Source organism: Mus musculus, chromosome 5 (assembly GCF_000001635.26).
Source record: "Mus musculus strain C57BL/6J chromosome 5, GRCm38.p6 C57BL/6J".
Lineage (NCBI taxonomy): Eukaryota > Metazoa > Chordata > Mammalia > Rodentia > Muridae > Mus > Mus musculus.
The window spans coordinates 118,822,479-118,845,704 of record NC_000071.6 but is presented as its reverse complement, the minus strand read 5'-3'; the positions used below and the strand labels follow the sequence as shown (position 1 = coordinate 118,845,704).

At 48.3% G+C, this 23,226-nt stretch overlaps 1 long non-coding RNA gene across 3 annotated transcripts; it reads left to right on the top strand.

The window, feature by feature from the left end:
• The first annotated feature begins 2,394 nt into the window (after window positions 1-2,394).
• Gm42015 lies at window positions 2,395-21,331 on the top strand. 3 transcript variants are annotated; one of them, XR_878725.1, is made up of 5 exons: window positions 2,395-2,877; window positions 5,548-5,786; window positions 14,057-14,302; window positions 14,821-14,940; window positions 20,785-21,331. It is a non-coding gene; the product is annotated as a predicted gene, 42015 (long non-coding RNA). The 3 variants fall into 3 exon arrangements; XR_878724.1 differs by lacking the exon at window positions 20,785-21,331 and having other exon boundaries at window positions 14,821-15,754; XR_878726.1 differs by lacking the exons at window positions 14,057-14,302; window positions 20,785-21,331 and having other exon boundaries at window positions 14,821-15,754.
• The last annotated feature ends 1,895 nt before the right edge of the window (window positions 21,332-23,226 follow it).

Here is a 23,226-nt window from a genome sequence, read left to right as displayed (position 1 = left end):
GCTCCTGATTCCAGTGCAGAAGAGGCAGAGACATCCCTAGGGATCATTGGTCAATGTGGTGGTTTGAATATAGGGAGGTATGGCCTTGTTGAAGGAACTGTGTCACTATGGGGTGGGCTTTGAGACCCTCCTTTTAGCTGCCTGGAGACAGTCTTCTGTTTGCCTTTGGATGAAGATGTAGAGCTCTCAGCTCCTCCAGATCCATGTCTGCCTGGATGCTGCTATGCTACCACCTTGATGATAATGGACTGAGCCTCTGAACCTATAAGCCAGCCCCAATTAAATGCTGTCCTTTATAAGAATTGCCTGGTCATGGTGTCTCTTCACAGCAATAAGAAACCTAACTAAGACAGTCAGCCAGGTCATCCGAATCAAGAGTGTACTGGGTACAGTGAGAGACCCTGCCTCAAAAAATAAGGTAAAGAGTGATTAGGAAAGACACCAGGTTGACCTCTGTCTTCTATAGGCATGTGCACACATGTGTAGGTACTCACATCAAAACACACGCACACACAAATAAAATAAAATGAGACCTCATGAGTTCCTACTTCTTTGGTGATGCCTAATGTCCAAAGATCACCATAGATCAAGCCAACCCCACCCAACTCAGACAGTACCACTTGCTGAAAACATCAAATGGAAGCCTTGATGCTCTGTATAAAATCCATCCATCCATCCATCCACCCACCCATTCATCCACTCATTCACCCATCTACCCACCCACCCACCCATTCATCCACCCACCCACCCACCCATCCATCCACCCACCCACCCATCCATCCACCCACCCACCCATTCATCCACCCACCCACCCATCCATCCACCCACCCACCCATTCATCCACCCACACAGCCATCCATCAATCCATCCATCCATCTACCCACCCATCCATCCACCCACCCATTCATCCATCCATCCACATGCCCATGCATTCATTCATCCATCTGCCCATCTTTCATGAGCTCTTGACAGTGCACAAGCAACACACTAGTAGCTTCCCAGTCATGACCACCAGGTACCATCTCTGAATCTCCTAAGCAAACCAGGACCTTTTTTCGTGGATGGGTGAACATGGATTGCTGGCTATCCTACAAACTCCAAAAAAATGTGCTCTGAGAAGACAGGAAGCAGAGCGTTCTGGCCAGGGATTGAGGACAAATGGAAAAATTCTTCAAGACATGGTTTCTGGGGTGTTAGGTCCAACCTTGTCTGCTCTCCTCTATTCTTCTCTTTTTCACTCCACTCAAGCCTTCAAATCTCAGAGAAGTGCAGCTGATATTCTGACTTCTTGATCTCTACCACTGACTGAGGACATCCCCTCTCTTAAACACTGCTTTGATAGATGTTACAGGAAATACAAGAAAAAATTCACATCTGTTCACCACAGGCATTGTGATGAGGCTTGAAGATGAAGTGGGTATATCCATTGACTCCTGGCACTCAGAATCAGACACACAGTGGGTTGCTAAGGGTGCTGGTGATGAATAGAGGTCACAGTTCTATGATTCCTTTATAGCTAGGTGTCATAGCATAATAGAGTTCTGGTAAGCAAAAGTGGCTGTTTTGTTTGTTCACTTGTCTGGTTTGCTGGCTAAAGTAACACTATGTTTTTTTCTGACCTGAAGCTGCTATTCTGGGACATGAGAGTGGTGAGTGGATGAGTGGATGGATGGATGGATGGATGGATGGATAGATGGGTGGATTGACAGATGAATGGATTGACAGATGAATGGATTGCTGGGTGGATGAATGAATAGATGGATGGGTGAATGGATGGATGGATAGATGAATGGATGGGGAGGTGGATAAGTGAATGGATGAACAGGTAGACAGGTGAATGGGTAAACAGGTGGGAGGGTAGATTGGTGGACAAATGGATGGATAAACAGATGGGTGGATAAATGGGTGGTGGGTGTGTAAATGAATGGATTAATGGACAGACAGGTGTATGGGTGAACAGACAGGAGGGTGGGTGGATGGATGGATGGATGGATGGATGGATGGATGGATGGATGGATGAGTAGATGGATGGGGAGGAACAGGGCCTCCCTTTTGAAGGTAGAGGCTATGAATGGCAGCAATCCTGATCTTGAGTGTTCACTTATAAGCCTTTGAGAGCAAATTAAATAACTTGTTCATTTATATAAGTAAGACTGTAGAGTTTTCTTCAATGCCCCACCCAGCTCCAAATAGCACCAGGGTATATACAGGTGTCCGGTATTGAAGAAATTCAAAGAGAGGAGATGGGAAACCCAGGAAGGTGCGGAAAAAGTGTGACAGTCCAGGAATTATGGGATAGGGAATAGACAGACATGACCTAGCCAATGAAATGGTTTGAAGTCATAATGCAGGACAGGAGAAAAGTTTTCAAGTCAAGAAACCAACAGAGACGACACTGCAGAGAAGTTGGGTCAGATTCTAAAGAGCTTTGAACCCTAAGAGAAAGAGCTGAGCCCTTATCCTACAGGCTTGGGAGATGGGTGGAGCCTATGGCAGCTTTCAAGGGCACCTTTCTGACTCCTGACTAGGCAGAGCCATTTCTCACTTCTTCCTGGCCATGGTACCTGCTCACTGGTCAGTGTGATGTACACAGTCCACGGGGTCTCTCTTCTCATGAGTGTCGACCATGGCAAGTGATCACTAGAACCTCCCCCCACCCTGCTCTTCTTCCTGTCCCTCCACCTGGCCCACATCTCTCTACCAGCATAGAGTGGATGGAGCTTCCTTAACAAAGCACTGCAAATGAGTTGCTCAAACAGGGTCCTGGGCTTGTTCCACAGCTCAGGACACCGGAAATCACCCAGCTACATGGGGGGAGTGCCATGAGAAACCCTGTCCCAAAAAAATATGGTGGAGAATAATTGAGAAATGCAACAGGTATGGAACTATGGCCTAGAAAGTTATATATGTGTACACATTCTTTCAATCTCTGTCTCTCCTTTATGTCCCCCCTCCCTCTATATCTCTGTCTCTCTCTGTCCCTGTCTCTCTTTGTCCCTCTGTCTCTCTGTGTTTCTTTCTGTTTCTCTGCTCTGTTTCTGTCTGTCTCTGTCTCTCTGTCTCTCTCTCTCTGACACATTCTCTCTCTCTTCCTCCATCCCTCTCTTTCCATATCTCAGTTTTTTCCATAAAATAGAGACAGCTAGGGTTCCCTCTTTTTAGCACACCTGGAAAGTTACTATGCATAACAAATCCCAAAGACAAATGTTCCTGGGCACTGGCTTTTGCACATCTATATGAATTTTTGTGACCTTTAAAGCAACCATCCCTAGTTCCTCGTCCCTGAGGCCACCACTGTCCTCCCTCCTCCCGTTCCTTTCTGTTATCTTGCTGGTTTGGTCACGTTTTCCACCAAACTGCAATTTCATGCGGTTTGGGAAGAGATACCATTCCAGAGACTTCCACCCCACGGCTCTCTGGAGATTTCTTGGTGATAGAAACCGCAGTTTGGCTCCGCCTGGAACCTGTTTGAACATTTGCTTTGCGCACACTTCAAAACCCCAGGCACTTGGACGGCTCACCCATCTACTCTTGGCAGAGGGCAGCTTCCTGCTTCTGCAATGCTGAGCTTTCAAGCTGAGGAGAAAAAGGCCTTTTTGGACAACAAACGGCCCTTTAAGAACAATATTTTGATGAGTTGAGTGTAAATGAATCAGAAACACGTGGATTAAGCCCCTCTTGATGTGCACATGGGTTTAATAATTACTGTGGGCGGAGGAGAAGGGAAATGGGGCCGGGGGAAACCGTGTCTTGGGTTTTATCAAATCTAAAATGTTTGAGGAGTAATCCAAGACATTCCACACACCCTCAAACCCAGCCAGATTTTTTTCCGATCCCACTTCCAAGGAGCCACACGGATCTTTCTAGTAACGACAGGGTTGCTCTAAAGAGCCAGGGTTTTGTGGCTTCTGATTGGCTGCACGAGGTGCCCTGATTTATGAGGCCATTCAAAGATTTATATATCGCCGTTATAACAAGCTCCTTCCGAACTGTTACGGCACCCCAACACAGCCATATAAATATCCCTCCTGTTAGAAGCCTCTTTTCTATTCACAAACTTCCCCTTCTTCTCCTTCCCCAGCCCCCCTTAAGTCACAGATTCACCCCCCCCAACAAGGTCCCAGACCAGTGCAGAGTGAGGGAATTAATTTCCCCATGGCTGGAACGTGTTTCACTTTGGATGGAGTTTTAAATGACTTGGGTCCATATAAGCTGCGGGTCACTCGAAGGTTACAGCTAAAGGGCTCATAAGTTAGGAGAAGGGTGGAATTTTATAAGTGCTTATTACTTTCATAAAAAGAAAAGCGAAGTTGTGTTCGTGCCTAATGCAGTCAAACACTCCATACATCAAGGCAGGCCGTTTCCTAGAGGAAATGTCCCACACCGCTTTGGCGGGCTTCTGTCTTCCTCCACTCAGATGACGACATCAGCGTTGGATGTCTGGTTAGGATAAGTAACTTTGCCCACATGTCACCATCCCTTGGTCTTTCCCTCAAATGAATGTGGAGTCTGTCAAGGCTCAGAGGTCCCCTTAATCACCTCCTCTTAACAGGCAGCAGAAGGGTGGAGTGAGGCTTAGCATAGAGAAAGACCTTGACTCTTAAACCATTGCTCTATAGGTCTTTCTTCCAAGCCCTGTCCACACAGGCTACAAAGCAGTGAGGAGGAGGGGGAAAGTGCCTGGGAAAAGACAGACAGGAAGACGTCTGCATGAGGTTTGTGGGCAGACACATCTGGCAAGTTGGAATGGGAGAGTCCACTGTCTCAGCAAACGCATGGGAACTGGTTCATCAGCAGTGTGTATCTAAGAGCCATGGCCCAAAGAACTCACACCAGCTAGGTTGCAGTAACGCTGTGTAACAAAAAGTATTCTCACACTCACAGGCCTGGGAGCAGACCGCAGCTAGCCGAGGTCGAGTAGACTTCAGACTCTAACTTCTCGCCCTGGTCCCCAGGTTATAAGCAAGATCCAGATCTGCTTTGTACTTTTCTCTGTCTCCTGGATCTGTAACTCTTCCCTGGATGGGAGACTCTTGATGATCGACCATGCAGCTTTTGTTCTTATAAAGTTATGGCTTAAGAACTGAAATGTAGGGCTGGAGAGATGGCTCAGCGGTTAAGATCACTGACTGCTCTTCCGGAGGTCCTGAGTTCAATTCTCAGCAACCACATGGTGGCTCACATCCATCTGTAAAGGGATCTGATGCCTTCTTCTGGTCTAGCGACAGTATACTCACATACATTAAATATATGTATATGTACTCAAATTTGGACCCAAAGAGATGAATTGGTGATCAGGAGTGCTGCTTGCTTGCTGCTCTTCCAGATGACCTGAGTCTGGGTCTCAGGGTCCACACGGTGATTCACAACTGCTGCCTGTAGCTCGAGTTTGAGGGTATCCAGCATCCCCTTTTGACCTCCTCAGCACTGTGTGCAGGGAACACATGCGCACATTGGCAGGGGGTGGGGAGAGAACATGACCAAGCCTTCCATACTAGGACTCCCAGGTAAAATGTTCCCCCATGACCTCGTGTGTTTGATCCCTAGGTTCCCAGAGGGTGGCACTGTTTGGTTATGGAACCTTTCAGATGGAAGGCGTGTCTGCTGGGGCTGAGTCATTGGGGATGGACCTTTGAGAGTCTGAGCCTGTTTCCTGTTTCCTGCTTCTTGACTGCTAAACTGTGACACCCACCTCATGCTTCCACTGCAGAGACTGGATCCCTCCCAGGACCACGAATTCTGGCCACCATGGACTGAAAACTCCTGAAATCGTGAGCCTTCCTCTTGTGAGTGTCCTCTTTCAGGCATTCTGTCACAGCGGTGAAGGAAGCTGCCAACATGCTTGTCTGCATACTATCTTTAGGTCGTCTTCCCTGGATCGTTCCCTGATGCATCCTTTGAGCTCTGGCCATGGAAGCCAGCTGTTCCTCTCTAAATGCCTAGGGGTGTGTGTGCGCGTGCACATGCGTTTGTGTAGGTACGGGTGTATGTGTGCATGTGTGTGTACATGCATGTGTGTGTTTGCATTTGTGTATGCATGGGTATATGTATGCATTTGTGCATGCATGGATGTATGTATGCATGAGGATGTACATACATATGTGTTTGCATTTGTGCATGTATGGGTGTATGTGTGCATTGTGTGTGCATGCATGTGTGTATATACATTTGTGCATGCATGGGTGTATGCATGCATGTGTGTGCATGCATGTGCACATGAGTTTGTGCATGCATGGGTTATGTATGCCTGTGTGTGCATTTGTACATGCATAGGTATATGTGTGCATGAGGGTGTGCATATACACAAGTGTATGCATTTGTGCATGCAAGTGTGTGCATGTGTGTGCATGAGTGTATGCATGGGTATGTGTGTGCATGCATGTGGGTCTGTGTGTAGGAGTGCTTATGTATATCAAAGCCAGAGGTTGACATCAGCCTCTGCCTCTATCACTTCTCTGTCTCATTTTAAACAGGGTCTCACACTAAACCTTGAGCTCACTGACTAGACTAAGCCTGGCTGGCCAGTGAGCTGCAGGGATCCTCCTGTCTCTGCCTCTCCCCGATGCTGGGATCATAGGCATGCTCCCATGCTGTATCCAGCTATTTTACATGGATGCTGGGGAGCCAATCTCAGCTCCTCATGCTTGTGCAGCCAGCCCTGTCTCTCCAAGCCAGCTCCCTGGCCCACCCCTGCCTGTTTTCTAACCTTGCCTAACTGCCCTGCTCCCATAGTGCATCTCCACCTGAGTGGAAAACAGATTCTGTTAACAATGAGAAAAAGAAAATCACACACTCAGTGCTGTGTCCCTGACCTGGAAGGACTCAAGACACTGTGGATGAACGAGACACACACCTTCGTCACCAAACGTCATTCAGCATATACATCTCACAAACACAGAATGAATGGCAGAGCCACCAAGCCTGTGTCGGAGAGCCCGCATCCACTAGTGGCATCTGCTCTCAGGAAACAGGAAGGGGCAAACAGAGAAAGGGGCTGAGCTGAAGCGGGTGGCAGCAAGGTCAGGGACAGAATCAGATCATAGGGACACTGAGTACCCAGCAGACAGTCCTCCTGCTGTGAATGGGAGAGTGAGCATGAGTCACCACCTCACCCACACCACCGGGAGATAAAATGACAACCCGCTGATAAAGCTCCACAAGGAAGAGAGAGCAATCATGGCTTCTGGTGCTGTCCTGTTGCAGGCACAGTACTCATATAATACAGGTTTAAAAACCGAGGCTCAGGGGCTGGGGCCGTAGCTCAGTCAGGAGAGGGCTTTCCTTGAATACTGGGTTCCACCCTCTGGCAAACGAGACCAGGTTTCGTAAGCACACCTAGGACCCCAGCACTTTTGGGGGTTGAGGCAGGAGGATGTTCAAGGAGTTTGAAGCCACCCTGGGCTACTACACAAGACCCTATCTCCGAAAAGAAACAAAGGCTTAGAAGTTTTCGTTAACTTGCCTGCACAGCCCCTAATTAGAACTTTGAACTTCTAACTCAGATCTCAATGGTTTTAACAAAAGCCTCATAAGACCTCAGAGAAGCCAGAAAGCCAGGCGAAGCTATGGGGAAAGAGCTCATGTGAGTTTGTGGGGCGGGCTCACAGAATCTCCCCGTAACCCTATTCCTGAACCAACTGCTCTCGGGCTGACAAAGCAAACCTGTAGGCTCAAACCCTCTTCCCCGTTTTAACTCTGGTTTCCATGCATCTTATGTGTGACTGCCCTGAAGTGTTACGTCATCTTAATGCCCCGCCCCTGGCAACCCTGAAGGCCACTATAACAGCTTCATTATTGGACAGGAGGTAGATGTGGGGAGGCTTCAGGAGAGGGCAATACATCCCAGTGAACTGGCACTGATGGTTATACCAGGGTGTCTGGTGATAAGGCAGACTAGCATAAGTCTTCTCTTTGGAATTTATAAAACTGTGTTTGATGTGCCGTTTTCTATGTCAGTTAACTGTGTGGGCACTGGCTCTGGTGCCATTGAGAGTCAAGTCTCTGCTCTGGGGTTTGGCTGTGGCTAAGTAGAGTTAAACAGAGTTGAATGTTGTCTCCCACCCAGTTGTTGACCTGGGAGCTTGCAACAAGATGAGGATCTTTGCCAGGGTCCTAGGTAAGGTCAGGGTTTGCATCCAGTGATGGCCATCTTTGAGGTTGGGAGGGAACTCAGCCAGCAGAGTGCTTGCCCGGCATGGACACAGAACGGGAATTGGTCTCCAGAGCCACATAAACCAAGGGTGGTAGTTATACACCAGCAATCTCAGCACCCAGGAGGCAGAGACAGGGGGATCAAGGGTTCAAGGTCATGTTCAGCAAGTCTGAGGCCAACCCAAGAGAAGAAATGATGGCCATAGTTCTAAGAGACACAAAGGGAAGGTACAGTGAGACTCTGGAGAAAGGGGCCTTTGACCTTGGAAGCAGAGACTGAGAGGTGCTAATTGTGGTTGGAGTGGGAAGTGTCCTGGCACAGGCTCAGCTGTATAAACACTTGATCTCCAGCTGGTGGCGCTGTTCTAGGGGAACCTCCAAGAGATGGGACCTTGCTGGAGGACATGGGTTGCCTCTGTGATGGGGGTGGGGAATATTGAGGGTTATGGACACCCCTGCTTCTCCTGACACCTGTGTTTCCTGATGGGCTCAGGTGTGGGGGAGACTATGCCACATACTCCTGAGCTGGTGGCCAAGTCCTCTTAGCTACCATGCCTTCCCCAGTGTGATAAACTGAAGTCCTCTAAAGCCAGGAGCCAAAACTCAATCTTCCCTCCAGTGAGTGGCTTCTACCAGGTCTTTTGTCAGAGTGACTAACACCAAGGAGTGTGGGAAGCTACCAGAGGCTGGCAGAACCATGAAGGATTGATCCATCCCTCCTGAAACCTGTGTCTACAACACCTTAACTTCAGAGATTTAGCCTCCACAAGTATAGGGTAAAGCATCCGCTGTTTTGAGGCACCAAGTTTTGTAGCCTTGGAAATCCACACGGGAGTAACACAGGTAAGCCACTTCCCTTCACTTCTCTCAGCCTGTTTGTTCATTTTAAAATGGGTATACATGTTGACTGACCGTTTTATATTAACTCAATACTGACTAAAGCCTTCTGAGAGGAGAGATATTCAATTGAAAAAAAAATGCCCCACGAGATTGGTCAGGTTGATGATTGATGAAAGAGGGCTCCGCCCACTATGGGTGGAGCCATCCCTGGGCTGCTCATCTTTTTTTCTATAAGAAAGCAGACTAAGCCGGGCAGTGGTGGCGCATGCCTTTAATCTGCATTTGGGAGACAGAGGCAGGTGGATTTCTGAGTTCAAGGCCAGCCTGGTCTACAGAGTGAGTTCCAGGACAGCCAGAGCTACACAGAGGAACCCCCCCCCAAAAAAAAAAAGAAAGAAAAAAAAGAAAGAAAGGAAGAAAGGGAGAAAGGAAGAAAGGAAGGAAGAAAAAGAAAGAAGACTGGGAAAGTCATGAGGAGCAAGCCAGTAAGCAGCACCACTCCATGGCCTCTGCATCAGTTCCTGCCTCCAGGTTTATTCCCTGCTTGAGTTCCTGCCCTCACTGCTTTTGATGATGAACTGTTACATGGAACTGTGAGCAAAATAATTCTAATTAAGAGAGGGATAATAATAGTGTCTCCCCCAAAAGGTGCTGTGAAGAGCTAGGATAAGAGCCCATGCCTGGGGCAGCAGCAGCTGCTGCTGCTGCTGCTGCTGCTGCTGCTGCTGCTGCTGCTGCTGCTGCTGCTGCTGCTGCTGCTAGCGATCTGATCCTGAGAGGCCCATCCCCTGGAAGGACCACTGCTGAACTACTCCATGCCTTGAGACAAAGGTCTAGGCAGGGAAAGAGCAGGATTCATCTCTTAGGCTCCTGTCCAGGCCTTTGGAGGTGGATGCTTGGGAGGGCAGAGTAAACCAGAACACCTCTGATTTCAGAAACCCCAAGACACAGAGGAGGCTGCAGAGGGAAAGGGGGAAAGATGAGTGCCCTTCAACACTTCTGACAGGACTGGGAGTCAGTTGTGCCTCTCTCTTAGCCTCCTCTTAATTTTCTGCAAGATGTTGGTAGGACAGACCCTCCCTTGCAAGGTGGTCATGAGGATAAAAGGAAATTCTAGATGGAAAAAAACACATGTGTACCAGTTGGTCGTTTTCCTTCCTGTCCATAATTGTTGATTCCTGCGTGTGCCTGGCGTGTGAGAAACATTCAGCAATGGTCTTCACCGTTTTAAATTTTGCAACTATTTTCGCGTGAACTGGAGACATCCCTCCAGACTTCAGACTCATGGTTGTAGAAAACGCCCTGCTTTCTCTTCTCCCTTGAGGCACCCGCCTCAGAATCCTCCAGCAGTACCCGTCCACCTTCTAAAGACTATTCAGAACTGTAAGGAGGGGGGCAGCCCAGCAACCTTCCCACCCTGGGGAACACAGAAGACACCAGGAGCCGTGGGACAGTGTGCACCTCACAAGTGACCCACCCTTCTGCTGGAACATGGGGCCTCCCAAGCCTGTGCTCCTTGTATACCCAGAATAGAAGGGAAAGCCAGGTCCCTCTTGAGGGTCCATTCAGTCCACCCTCCCTCCTGAAAACATTTCCTCAGTATCTCTGTGTGTCAAATGTCAAGCTGTTCTTGGCTCTGAAGAGACAAAAGAGGCAAACAGACAGTCCCTCCCGCAGTGTCCTATTAGCTAATTTACTATACAGAAAAATACATTCTCTCCAACTATAAGTGAGTACATAGAGGGTAAGTTCCTGGGGACGATGACTTTAGAGAGGCGTTTATAATGGGATTCGGGGAAAGGCGCAGCCAGGAATGCCATTTTGGGTTATAGCTGAAGAACATGGGTAGACATTGAGCAAACCCCGAGATGAGCAAGGAGAGGCGCCTAGCAGTGGGAACAGCTTGTGGAGAAGCCCTGTGCCTGTGATTGGGGTGGGGGTGGGGTGCTTCTGGGCAGCAAGGAATGAGATAAGACAAAGGGGTATCAAAGCATCTTCTATGCCATGGGGAAAGGCGAACTCTTCCTGACAAGAATTAGGCGAGCATGGGGCATGGGGCTGACTGTCCGGGTAGTATCTGTTTACAAGGTGGGAGGGGCGTGTTCAGGCTAAGGCTCAGAAAGCAAGAGTGTTCTCTACAGTTGTAGCTTAACTTGGACACCCATCTTGTTAGTTTCCTCATCCCTGTGACAAAAACATCCAGCAGACATCATCTTAAGGGAGGGTCTGTCTTGGTGAGGATGGTTGGTTGGCGGCAGTGGCAGGCGACGGCTGTTCACAGTACATCTCCAGTCCTGAAAAATAGAGTCAACAGGAAACAGAGCCAGGCTAGGAAAGTGCAAGGCCCGCCCACAATGACTCACTTCCTCCACACAGGCTCTACATCCTGAAGGGTCTACAGCCTTCCCCAACAGTGCCACCTGCTGTAGATCAGGTGTCTAAGCACACAAGACGATGGGAGATATTCAACTTAGTCAATATTCAGACATTCAAACCAGGTCTGTGTTGTCTCTCTGTGTAAGAAAAAGGGGGAATAAAAGGGAGTTAGGAGGAAGAGTGTCAGAATAAGGGGCAGAGGGTTCATCTGCATGACCCAGGACACACACTATTACCTTACGTATGAACAGTACAGTCACCTTCTATATGTAGCTGTCCCTTCAATCTACACAGTGATGATTACCACACCCCCACCTTGGCTGTCTTAGGGGAGAAACTGAGGCAATAAGAAGTTGAGTGGCTGAGCTCTGAAGCACAGAGCCCCTAAGTTCTAAACTCCCAAGCCAAGATGGAAGTGTCCCTTTCTGTCCCTTCCATTACCATCCCTTGCTCACCATCCTGCCTGGCTCCTCCCAGGCACTATATAGTCCTTAAAGACTGTCCCCACAAAGTCAAAAGGCCAAGTCACAAGAGGGACCTTTTAAAAAGTTGCTTCTGAACTTTCAAGTGCCAAAGTCTAAAAAGCACACATGGTTGGTACACATTTATTTTATTTATCTATTTTGTATCGCATTTTCTGTTCATCTGGGGCAGGGTATGCACACACGTGCCACAGTGCGCATACAGAGGTGTGGCAACAGCTGTGGGAGCCAATTTTCTCACTCTGCCACTTGATTCCTAGGGATCAAACTCAGAGAGGTTATCAGGCTTGGCTGCAAACACCTCTACCCTCTAAACCATCTTACTGGTCACATTTCAATTTTTAAGGTCATTCCAGGCCTGTTTGTTATTCTCACATATTTTTGTGTGTCTGTGACCTCAGTCAGGGGTGCGTATGTGTGTGTTGTGTGTGTATGTGTGTGTATGTGTGTTTATGTGTGTTTTGTGTATATGTGTGTACACAGAGCTTCCATTTCCCAGCCTTCCCTTGTGTGTGTGTGTTTCCTCCCTCACTTTTTGGCCGTTTATTTTTTTATTTTTTATTTTTTTAGACAGTCTCTGTCATTGAACCTGGATTTCACCAGTTCAGCTAAACTAACTTAGCCAGTAGACCCCAGGGACCCTCTCGTCTTCTCCCCAGTACCAACATTAAAGGCACATGCCTGGCTGTTATGTGGGTGCTGGGGAACTGAACTTATGTCTCCATGCTAATGAAGCAAGCGCTTTCACCCCCCTAGCCCCTTAGTCAATATCATCTGTACTCCTTGAGCCCAACAATGTCCTTGCTTCCCTGAGAGGGACAATAGAGCATCTGCTCTGGGTTCCTGTTGCAAGTTGCAGAGAAATTCAGGTGCAGTTCCTGGCACCGCATCAGGGCACAGACGGTGTTCCTACAGTCAGCACAAGCCAGAGCTCATTCTATTATTAGCAGGGACTCTTCAGACCTGGCTAGGCAGTGACCCTCCGCTTCCAGATGATAAATGAGCTGTCTGCAGCATCTTCCCCCACCCCCACTCCCGTAAAAACAAGAGCCAAATGAGGTCACAAGACAAGGCATTAAGCCATGTTGGAAAGTCCTTTCACGCACATGTTTCAGAACAACAAATAAATTAACTGTTCAACTGTTGGCCAACGGGGGCAGGGGGTGGGGGTGGGAGCGAGACAAGCAGTGAATTCAGGTTGTGAGGCAGCAAACAACCAGGTCTCCCTTGAGGTCTCCTGTGTGTCCCTCAACCTGAGGACACGTTCCATGGGGACACTTCAGCTCCCACACTGTGACAAGTTAAGGCCGTGGTTATGTTTCCTTGGACACACATCCGTATCAGATACACACTAATGTCTGCATCCATATGTGAATGTTGTACCTCTTAAGTAGCATAGGAGCAAACTCTAATGTCACCTCCCAGTTCCTGCATTTTGCAGAGAACATTGGGGTTTGCTGAGCCATTTCCCTGACTACCGAGTGGGGGCTATAAGACCGCACACTCGGGGGCTGGTGAGATGGCTCAGTAGGTAAGACCACCCGACTGCTCTTCTAAAGGTCCAGAGTTCAAATCCCAGCAACCACATGGTGGCTCACAACCATCTGTAATGAGATCTGACGCCCTCTTCTGGCGTGTCTGAAGACAGCTACAGTGTACTTACATATAATAAATAAATAAATCTTTAAAAAAAAAAAAAAAAAAGACCGCACACTCCTGGACCATTTTGTTCAGTGGTCCAGTGCTAAAGTCCTTGCCCTCCCCCAGGCCTGCCCACACTGTTCTCAGCCATAACCTCACCCTTTGCCCTGCAAACGTGAAGTCTCACATGGACCAGTATTGGCAGCTCAGAGCACAGACCCCTGGCGACAGACAAGGCACGGGTGGGCCAAGGATGACCGGTTTCACAGCCACGAATCCTGTGACACCAACATGCCCCATCTCGGTTTGTCTTCGAAAACCACAATCTAGGATCGGCTGGGAGGACATCAGGCTCCTGGGGCAGCTAAGGTTGCTTTTCTGACATCCTCACTTGGGCAATACCAACAGCCCAGCAGCCCATGCTCTGCAGAATGGCCTGACCCAGAGCCAGGACCCAGGACTGTCACCATAGATCCTCAATCATCTATCTCCAGCATATCCATCCTTGCCAGGTCCCCTCCTGGCCATTGCCCTTTGGCTGTTCATCCCCCTCTGATTTGTTTCAGATGTGAACCTGTGATCTCAAAGCTCCAGTTTCAAAGCCTCGTGGACCAGCCCTTGGCCTTTTGGACCGTGGGGCTCTAAACCAAGTGGCCTTTCCCACGGATGGGTCCCCATCTCACACCCCTGCACGGGTGCCATCATCCCAGGGGGTTTTATCCTTCTGACAGAAGGGCACCCAAATCCACGATTCCAGAGAGAGGGATGTGAGAGAGAGAACAAACTTCTGATGAGGATAGATTCATACTGAGGTGAGGGAACCCCTGGCGAACTGTCTTTAGGGGACAGTTACTCAGGTGCAGCAGTTGGGGGCAGAACCACCAGTGTATACTCATTATTTCCAGAGGTTCCAAATACTGGCTCAGATGGACCAACTGGGGTTAGGATTTACTGGACAGAGTTGACATTGTATAGCTATTTTCTCCAAATTGGAAAAACAAAACAGCAACAAAGACAAACAAACAACAACAAAACAAAAAAACAAAAAACCCTTAGTCTTCTAGATCAGTAGTTCTCAACCTTCCTAACGCTGTGACCCTTTAATACAGTTCCTCATGTCGTAGTGACCCAAACTATATATGTATATGATGTATATGTATATGTATATGTATATGTATATGTATATGTATATGTATATGTATTGTATATGTATGTGTGTGTATATATATATATATATATATATATATATATATATATACATATATTGCTACTTTGTAACTGTAATTTTGCTAGTGCTATGACTTGTAATGTAAAAATATCTGATCTGCAGGTATCTGATCTGCGACCCTCAAAGGGGTCACGAGGCACAGACTGAGCGCCGTTGTGGGTCAACAAGACTCGGGACCAGAGAGACAGGAAACGTCCTCCAATCCCCAAAGCCTCTCCTCAGGTTACTAGAAGCAGTTTTGAGGTTTCCACTGCTTTTGTTTGTTTGCTTGCTTGCTTGCTTGCTTGCTTGCTTGTTTAATGTCAGGGAGAGGAGACTGTCCTTAGGTCTCCAGCTTGTGCAGGGAGCTCAAGGGCTTGACGTCTGTGAGTCCCCGCCCACGTTGGGGTGGGCTCTTCAGTGATTGGACTCCGAGGGTTCTGATGTGACCAATGGATCTCTGAGGGAGTTGTAAACTCAAGGCAACTCTGATCTGGTAAAAACTAGGGATATGGTGCTGAGTTCGAGAGCTGAGTCGGGAGGGGGAAATGTGGCCTACAAAGATGCATCTTGCCCTCCCCCCCCCCACCTCTGCCCCTTCTCCCCGTGCCCTGTCCCTTCAAACTCTGCTCATTGGGGAACCAATCCCAACAACGAACCAAACCAAAAGAAAAAAAAATGAACTTCTGTGATCAAAAGTCAACATAATTCCCTCCTCCTTTTCAACTGTTCAGAGGGCTGGCAAGACGGCTTAGCCGGTGCTTGCTGCCAAGACTGCTGACCTGAGTTCGATCCTCATAAGCTGTAAAGTCTAGGGAGAAAATGGATTCCTGTACCTTGTCCTCTGACCTCCACGCCTAGCCCATTGCTTTCTCCCTCACCACACCCCGACATCCCCATACCCCTACATCCCCACTCACATAGGGAAAGGGAGCAGGGGAGAGGATAAATTTGTAAGTAGGCAAATAAATGTGATTAAACTGTTTTTGCCTGATAGTTCTCACAGTGATGATGATAACAATGATGATGATGACGATTATGAGGAGGAGGAGGAGGAGGATAAAAGCCACCTTGAGATTATTCAAAGCAATACGTGTACTACGCCTTGCCATTTTCTATAGCAGATTTGGAGGCTCATGAATCTGTGTGAGGTTCTGTGGATCCAGAGAGACAGCTCTAATTAGGCACACATTGACCTGAATTAGATGGAAAACAGTTAGCCATGGGTATTTTAGATAGTTCTACACACATACCCTGCTAGAAAGACCCACCCACCCTCAGCCCTCTTGATGGAGACAGCCTGGGCCATCTGGCCAGAGCTTAAAGGCCCCTGACACTTCCCAACGCTGAGGCTCCTTCTGCATTAATCCCTGGAATTAGCTTCTGGCCCCACTGGCTCCGTCCCCTGAATTACTGGAGTGCAAAGGTCAACACATTAAGCGGGGCAGAGCAATACCAGGCCGTAAACCCCCCAGGCAGCATGGAAGGCTCAGTGATATTTCACGCGGAATCACCCGGCCACCAATGACCCCCATATTGGAGCTGTTGTGTGTATGTGTGTGTGTCCCGGACTGTGTTTATGAGCCTGGCTGAGCCCTCCTGGGCAGCGCCCCCACACGCTGCCCTTTGATCACAGAAACCCAATACCCAAGGCCTGTGTTTTATGGACAAGCAAGTCTAGATTAAGAGAATTAACCACAGCGGTCACAACTCATAAAAGGAGACCTGGACCTCACGGCACTGTGGCCTAGGGGGCGGAGAAAAGGGCGGAGGGGGAGCAAGGATGGGTCCCAGGGTCCAGTCCATGGTAACAGTCCTACATCCCTCCAGAGCCACAATGGACAAGGAAGACAAGCATGAGTGTGTGCAACCCACATGAGAGTTGGGGACTTGAACCTCAGCAAAGTCAGTTTCTCTTCCCAGCTTACACCAGGCTCCCAGGTTGTCTGCCCCTCCATCCCATTTCCACAGCCCTCCCAACGTCTGTCAAATAACCAGATAACCACACCAATCCCCGCATCAGGCACAGCTGAGAGTTGAAGCGTGCCTCCCCAAAGGGAATGTTTGAGTCCCAGGCCCTGGTACCTGGAGACATTACCTTATTTGAAGATGATGTCATTAAAAAGGTCATGAAGACACCAGGGCATGTCGCTGGGTTTAGAGTGGCCCCTAAATCCAGTGGTTTTACATCTTCCTGTGACCACAGACGTTGACTAGGAAGACACGAACACAAGCCAAAAGTCTGCCTAGTCGTGGTGGCCACCACGGGCCACTCCTGGAGAAGCAAAGGGTGGCTCTCCTGTTAGCCACGTGGAAAGAAGACACCGACCCTGCCCCTTTCTGTGTGTAGGTCTGTGCAAACACTTAGAGGCTTTATATAAGGGGCTTCTGGCTGCCTACACTTTGAGACAATTAGAGTCTTCTAGCTGCTTATATTTTTGCTGTGTGTGTATATATGTATGTGTGTGTGTGTGTGTGTGTGTGTGTGTGTATGTGCAGAGATACACCTGTTTGTATGTGCATGTGTGGGCATATATGTGTGCAGAAGCCAGACTACAGTCTCTCGGGTGTCTCCCCTCAGGAGCAGTCAACCTTTTTTTTTTCATTTTTTTAAAAAAAAAAGAAACATAGAAATGTTTTCTATTAAAAAAAAATGTAGCTGGGCATGGTGATTAAACATCTTTAATCCCAGAACCAGGGAGGCAGGCAGATCTCTGTGAGTTTGAAACCAGTGTAGTCTCTATAGTGAGTTCTAGGCTAGTCAGGGCTACATAGCAAGATCCTATATCAATCAATCAATAAACAAATAACAGGTAAAGGCTTTGTCTTCATGCCAGTCAGGAAGAAATGGAGAGTGTGAAAGGCAGACATGGACAAAGCCACAAGGCCAAAGCCCTGCCCTAACTGGTGCTGACTGGTAAACTCGCTGTCCAGAGCAGTCCCTTGGGCACTGCTGCGTCTCATGGGAGACTAAAGGAGTAATTTTTGCAAATACAAACCCTGTGTTTGCTTGTTTGTTTGTTTGTTTGTTTGTTTTTAAATAATGCAACTACTTACTTACAAAAGCGATGGGAGCATCCAACCAGTAGAATATGCCACAATTATCACATTTTCTTTCCTAGAAGTGGCCTGAGTGGGAAGCTATGTTTCCTTTGAGACAGGCTCTCTCCTCTCTCAGTAGGGCCAGGGGCTCACCCATTAGGCAGTGGGGGAGGGGCAAGGAAGGTGCCTTCTTTCTAGGCACTTTGGAGGGAAGGTGTCCTCACTGAGCCTTGGGCCCAGACAGCACAGCTCTAAGGCCACGCCCGCTCCTCCATCTTCCCCTCCAGCCACCGGCACCTCATCCATCTATCTCTCGTCTCTGTCCCTTTGGGACTCATCTGTGCCCTCAGGTAAGTCAATGCTTCCATGCTCTGCACACCTGGATCCTCCTGATCTCAGCTCTATGTCTTTTCCTTATGTTGGCTCTTTATCCACAACACACACACACACACACACACACACACACACACGTACTCTGACACTGCTCCCATCTTACCTCTGGCCTAGGAGTCCCTTGACAAAAGGATCTTGGCTCTCTTGTTTACAGCAAAGCCCTGGCTGGCAGAAGAGCCCACATGACACTTGACAGCCACAGAGACTCTAATGCACACGATCATGGGATCTCAGAGCAGGAAATCGCCTCACCCAGCTTGGATTCTTCAGCCACTTGGCCTCTTCCTTTGCCTCCCTCTACTTGCTCATGTCTCTCTCTACCTCCGCAACACTGGGAACTGAACTGTGGTCCTCTGGAAGTCCTCTTAACAGCTGAGCAGTTTTTCCAGCCCCAAGAGCTCATGTCTTGACTTAAACCCCACCACTGCTTTTTCTGCAAGTCCCACAATGGCCCTGTGGGTGGTAGGTTACCTGTGTCGCCTGACTGTGCTGAAGAAGCCAGAAGCCTCATCAGATGTTAGATGGCACCGTGAAAGGGTTTCCTTAGCTGAGGCTCATATCACATGTCACCAAGAGACTTGAACCAGGTGAAAGGTTCAAGCGTCAAGGTCCCCAAGGAAGAGGAAGTTCTGCCTCCAAGTGGCCTTTGGGCTTCCATGGCAATAACCACTGTGGCCTGGGCCTCCAGCTTGCCCTCAGATGAGTGTCTGTCTCTCAAGTCTATAAAGCTTTGTTCCAAGAGGGAATTATTTCTCCATCACTTCTTAGTCTCTGGCTAAGTAAGACAAGTGAGAAGTGTTTAGCCATGAACAACCTGTGTGACACAACTCAGGAGCATTTGCCATTTTTAATTAAAAGTTTCTTAGGACCCGGAGAGACGGCTCAGAGACTAAGAGTACTGGCTGTTCTTCCAGAGGACCCAAGTTCGATTCCCAGCACCTACATAGTAGCTCACAACTGTCTGTAACTCCAGTTCCAGGGGTTCTGATTGTTCCTCTGGTTTCTGAGTATAACAGGGGTGCACGTCTTGTACCAACATATGTGCAGACAAAATACCCATACACATCAAACAAAACTAAACTTAAAAAATGCAATTGGAGGCTGAAGAGACACATTGTGATGACTCCCTCCACCATAAAATTATTCCATTGCTACTTAATAACGGTAATTTTTCTACTGTTACAAATCATAATGTAAATATCTGATATGAAGGGTGTCTGATGTCCAACCCCATGAGAAGGTCATCTGAGCCTCAAAGGGGTCATGACACACAGGTTGAGAGCGGCTGTTCTCACCAATATTAACAGGAGTCAATCCTCACATCCTGCCCCTGAACCTAACAGCAACCCCTCTTCTCCCTCCCTCCTCTTCTCCCTCCTCCCCTCTTCCCCCTCTCCACTTCTCCCTTCCCCAATATCCACCTCTCTGTGTTCTTCTCTATCCCTACGACTAGCCCTCAACTTTGGTGAGATTTTGCAAGTATCTATCGGCCTTAGCAGACATTGTGGTATTTAGCTCGAATCCCAGAACTCGGGAGTTGAAGCCCCAGGACTTCAAGAACAACCTGGGCCACATTGTAAGACCCTGACTCAAAAGCAAGAAGTAGTTTCTTGGCAGAGATTCCACGCACCCCCAACCCCACATCTTGGCAGAGGTGACTTCTCCAAGTATTTCTTGGCAACCAAATGTCCTGGTGACTTCACCCGTGGACCAGGGCCTTTCCTGTGGCCAGAACAGGGAAGGGACGAGATGTGCATTTGTCTTTGCTTTGAGTTTAGCGCCCTCTGGGACCTTTCTTACTCGGAGCCCATCTTGGAGGCTGATGGCTCTTTCTCTCAGGATATCACTCCTCAGTGTAGAGTCTGCAGCTGCTACCTCAGTCTCTGTGAGACCCTCTGTCCTGTGTATTGGGCAAGCTGGTGTTGAATGGAGAGACTTCATTGATTTAGACTCAGTTTATTATTGGCAAGACTTTGTCAAGATGTCGTGATGAGTCTCCAAGCAGCAAAAAGCTAGTTCATCTCACTATGAGGCCCCATTCACAGGCACCCAGCATTTTCAATTGTATAGGTCCTGGTTATAACCAGCACGGTTGTAATTTACCAGGTGCCAAGACTTGAATGAAGAGATAGTTTTTAAAGAAATACAACAACAGAAAAAAATATATCTTTCTCTTTCACGAGAGAGTTAAAGGGTCCTTTCGGGTTCAATGTTTCTGGAAAACCAAATAAAAAATAAATAAACCTTTTTCAAACACACATGTATAGATTAATGTTGAGGGGGTAATTTTTCACAAAAGAAATTGAGAGATTTGAGTACCTAATGTGCTCTAATCAGAGGTTCTCAAAGTATGTTACATCTTAACTTTATTCTTCTCTGTTCAGGTTCTTGACAAGATGTTTAGAACCGTGCTCCAAAGTAAGAAAGGTCCCGGAAGGTGCTCAGCCCAAAGCAAAAAGAATGCACCTCCCCTTTTTTGGTCACTGAAGAGGCTCCGGTCCACAGATGAAGTCAGAGGGGCATTGGTTGCCAAAGGACACTGGAAGAAGTCACCTCAGCCAAGACAGGAGAGGGGCCTCTCTGCCAAAGCTCGGCTCCTGTCACCTCCTGCTTTCAATTTCCTCACGTTGCTGCATCTCCGATTTTTTCCAGTGTCAAAAGCAGAAGGTCTGGCATTATCCACAACCTCCCAGAGCCCTGTCATCATCCTTCGGGCCAGCCAGCACGCCGCTCACATCCATCTGTGTCACTGAGAACATCATCCTTCATGGTGACGGGTCTTCAAAAATTAAAAACAAGCATGGCCTGAGAGCACCGACTTGGCCAAGCATGTGGAAAAAGTTGCAGGAAGCAGGAGCGATGTCTCTCAAAGGCCTTTTCAGATGGGGGGAATAAACCAGGCTTTGCAAAGGAAGCAGGCTGGCCACTGAACGGGGCGCTGTGGATGTCCCACACTGAGCAGGTCACACGTGTAACACAGGAAGTCCTCCGCGAGTGTGGCGGTGTGTGCGGAAGAACAAATGCCATCCTTGTGCAGGGTGAAGTCATCTATAATGTGTGCTGGCTCATGCCTGCAACCCCAGCCCTCGGGGGCAGAGGCAGGAGGATTATGAGTTTGAGGAAGGCCTGGTCTACCTAGTTTTAAGTACCCTGAGCTTAGAGTGAGACCCTGTCCCCAAAGAAACAAGATAAAATGAGAGCTTGTTTGTCATGTCGCCCACTTCATTTGGGTCGTTTTCCTGACTAAGAACATTTGTCCCAAGAGGTTAAGGATAAAAAAAAAATTGTGCTACATTGCTTCTCAAAGGCACCTTACAAAGCCCCTTCCCTTTGGCTGTCTCGGGGAAATCGGAGAATGTATGATAGTCTCTTAGCTCAGACTCCTTTACCGCCCAGTATCTGCTGCTGGCTTGTATAAGAAAAGGCTCACTGCCATCCTTGATACAACACACATTATTCCCCATTATCCATCTATTCCTTTAATGATTTAATGATCTACACAGCTTATATGAGCTCTCCCAACTCAACTGAATGAGGTGTTCTGGGAAGCGTTAACTGTCTACTGGATACAACCTAGAATCACTGGGGAGGGATCTAAGTGAGAATTTGTCTAGGAACTTGTCTAGGTCAAGTTGGCCTATGCGTGTGTCTAGAGAGGGGCTGCATGGGACAGGGGACCTTGCCAGGAAATTTGGTAAGGTGAAGTGGGTCATAGTCCCCAGTCCCTGGGCATCCACCTGAGATGGTAGGCAGCTCGCTCCTCCCTTCCAGATTCCTAGCCTGAAACATGTGATCATACCCCCCACATAGCCCAAAACAGAGTTCTCCATGCTACTAAGGTCTCTAGAGGCTCTGAGGGTCTAGCCAGTAGGCTTCCCTTACTGGACGCTCTTCTCTGCAAAGGGTATTTAATCTCTAGTTCACCCTGAGGGATTGATATGCATCCATTTTCCACGATGAACAGCCAATAAATGATATGGATAAACATGGACTGTGTCTCTTCCATCAAGAATGGCCATGGGGAGCATGGAGAAGGCCTTCACCTACAGAGCCACAGCCTAAGTCTCCCATAGAAGACCCTTCTAGACAACCACCACTACCTTTGTCGATGAGCTAAGCCAGAGTTCCCCATTTCCCCAGTCCTGGGTTTGTCATCGTCCACAGCCCCCAAAAGTCCTAGCCTCGTCTTGGGCCCATGGGCCTCTGACCCTTAGTTACCAACTCTTCTATGAGACACCCCAGCTTTGACTGGGTATCTGAGAGTCCAGGAACCCCAACTTTGGCCTCCCACATCTTAGACTGTGTCTTCCCATCCCTGAGTGATGTCTCATGCTGACAGCAGTACAGGGAGAAGCAGTCTCTTTATGTTAAACTCCGGTCCCTTGGGCTACAAAGGGACTGCTATGTGTTGTCCAGCTTCAAAGGGTCTTGTTTATTCTGTTTTGCTAAGATAAAGTCTTGCTGTGTAGCCCAGGCTAGCTCTGAGCTCACAACCCTTATGACTCAGCCTCACAAGAGCTGGTATTACAGATCTCTGTCACCACATTCTATCTTCTGGGTTTTTTTTTTTAATTTAATATGATATCAGGGGTAAGTTTGGATTGCTCCAGCTGCTAGAGGCCTGTGTCAAGAGTTTTCTTGAAGTGGTAGATACATTAAACAAGAAGAAAAAAAATGGCAGATAAAAGGCGCATTCCATGGTGGGAAGGTTAATGTGGATTGTCAGATTGACAGGATCTAGGATTGCCTAGGAAACAAGCCTCTGGACATGCCTGTGAGGGACTGACTAGATTGTGTGAGGTGAGAAGATCCACCCTCCTGGTGGGTGTCACCAAGCCATGGGCTGAGGTCCTGAACTGAATAACAAGGAAAATGCCAGCTGAGTACGAGCATTCACCTCTCTCTGCTTCCTGACTGTGGGTGCCATGTGAACAGCCGCCCCACTCTCCTGCTCCCTTGCCTTCTCAACACTGTGATAAACTGAATCCCTCTCAGACTGTGAGCCAGGATAAGCCCCTCCCCCCATAGTGGACTGTATCTCCTTAAACTGTGAGCCAGGATAAGCCTCTCCACTTACAATGGACTGTGTCCCTT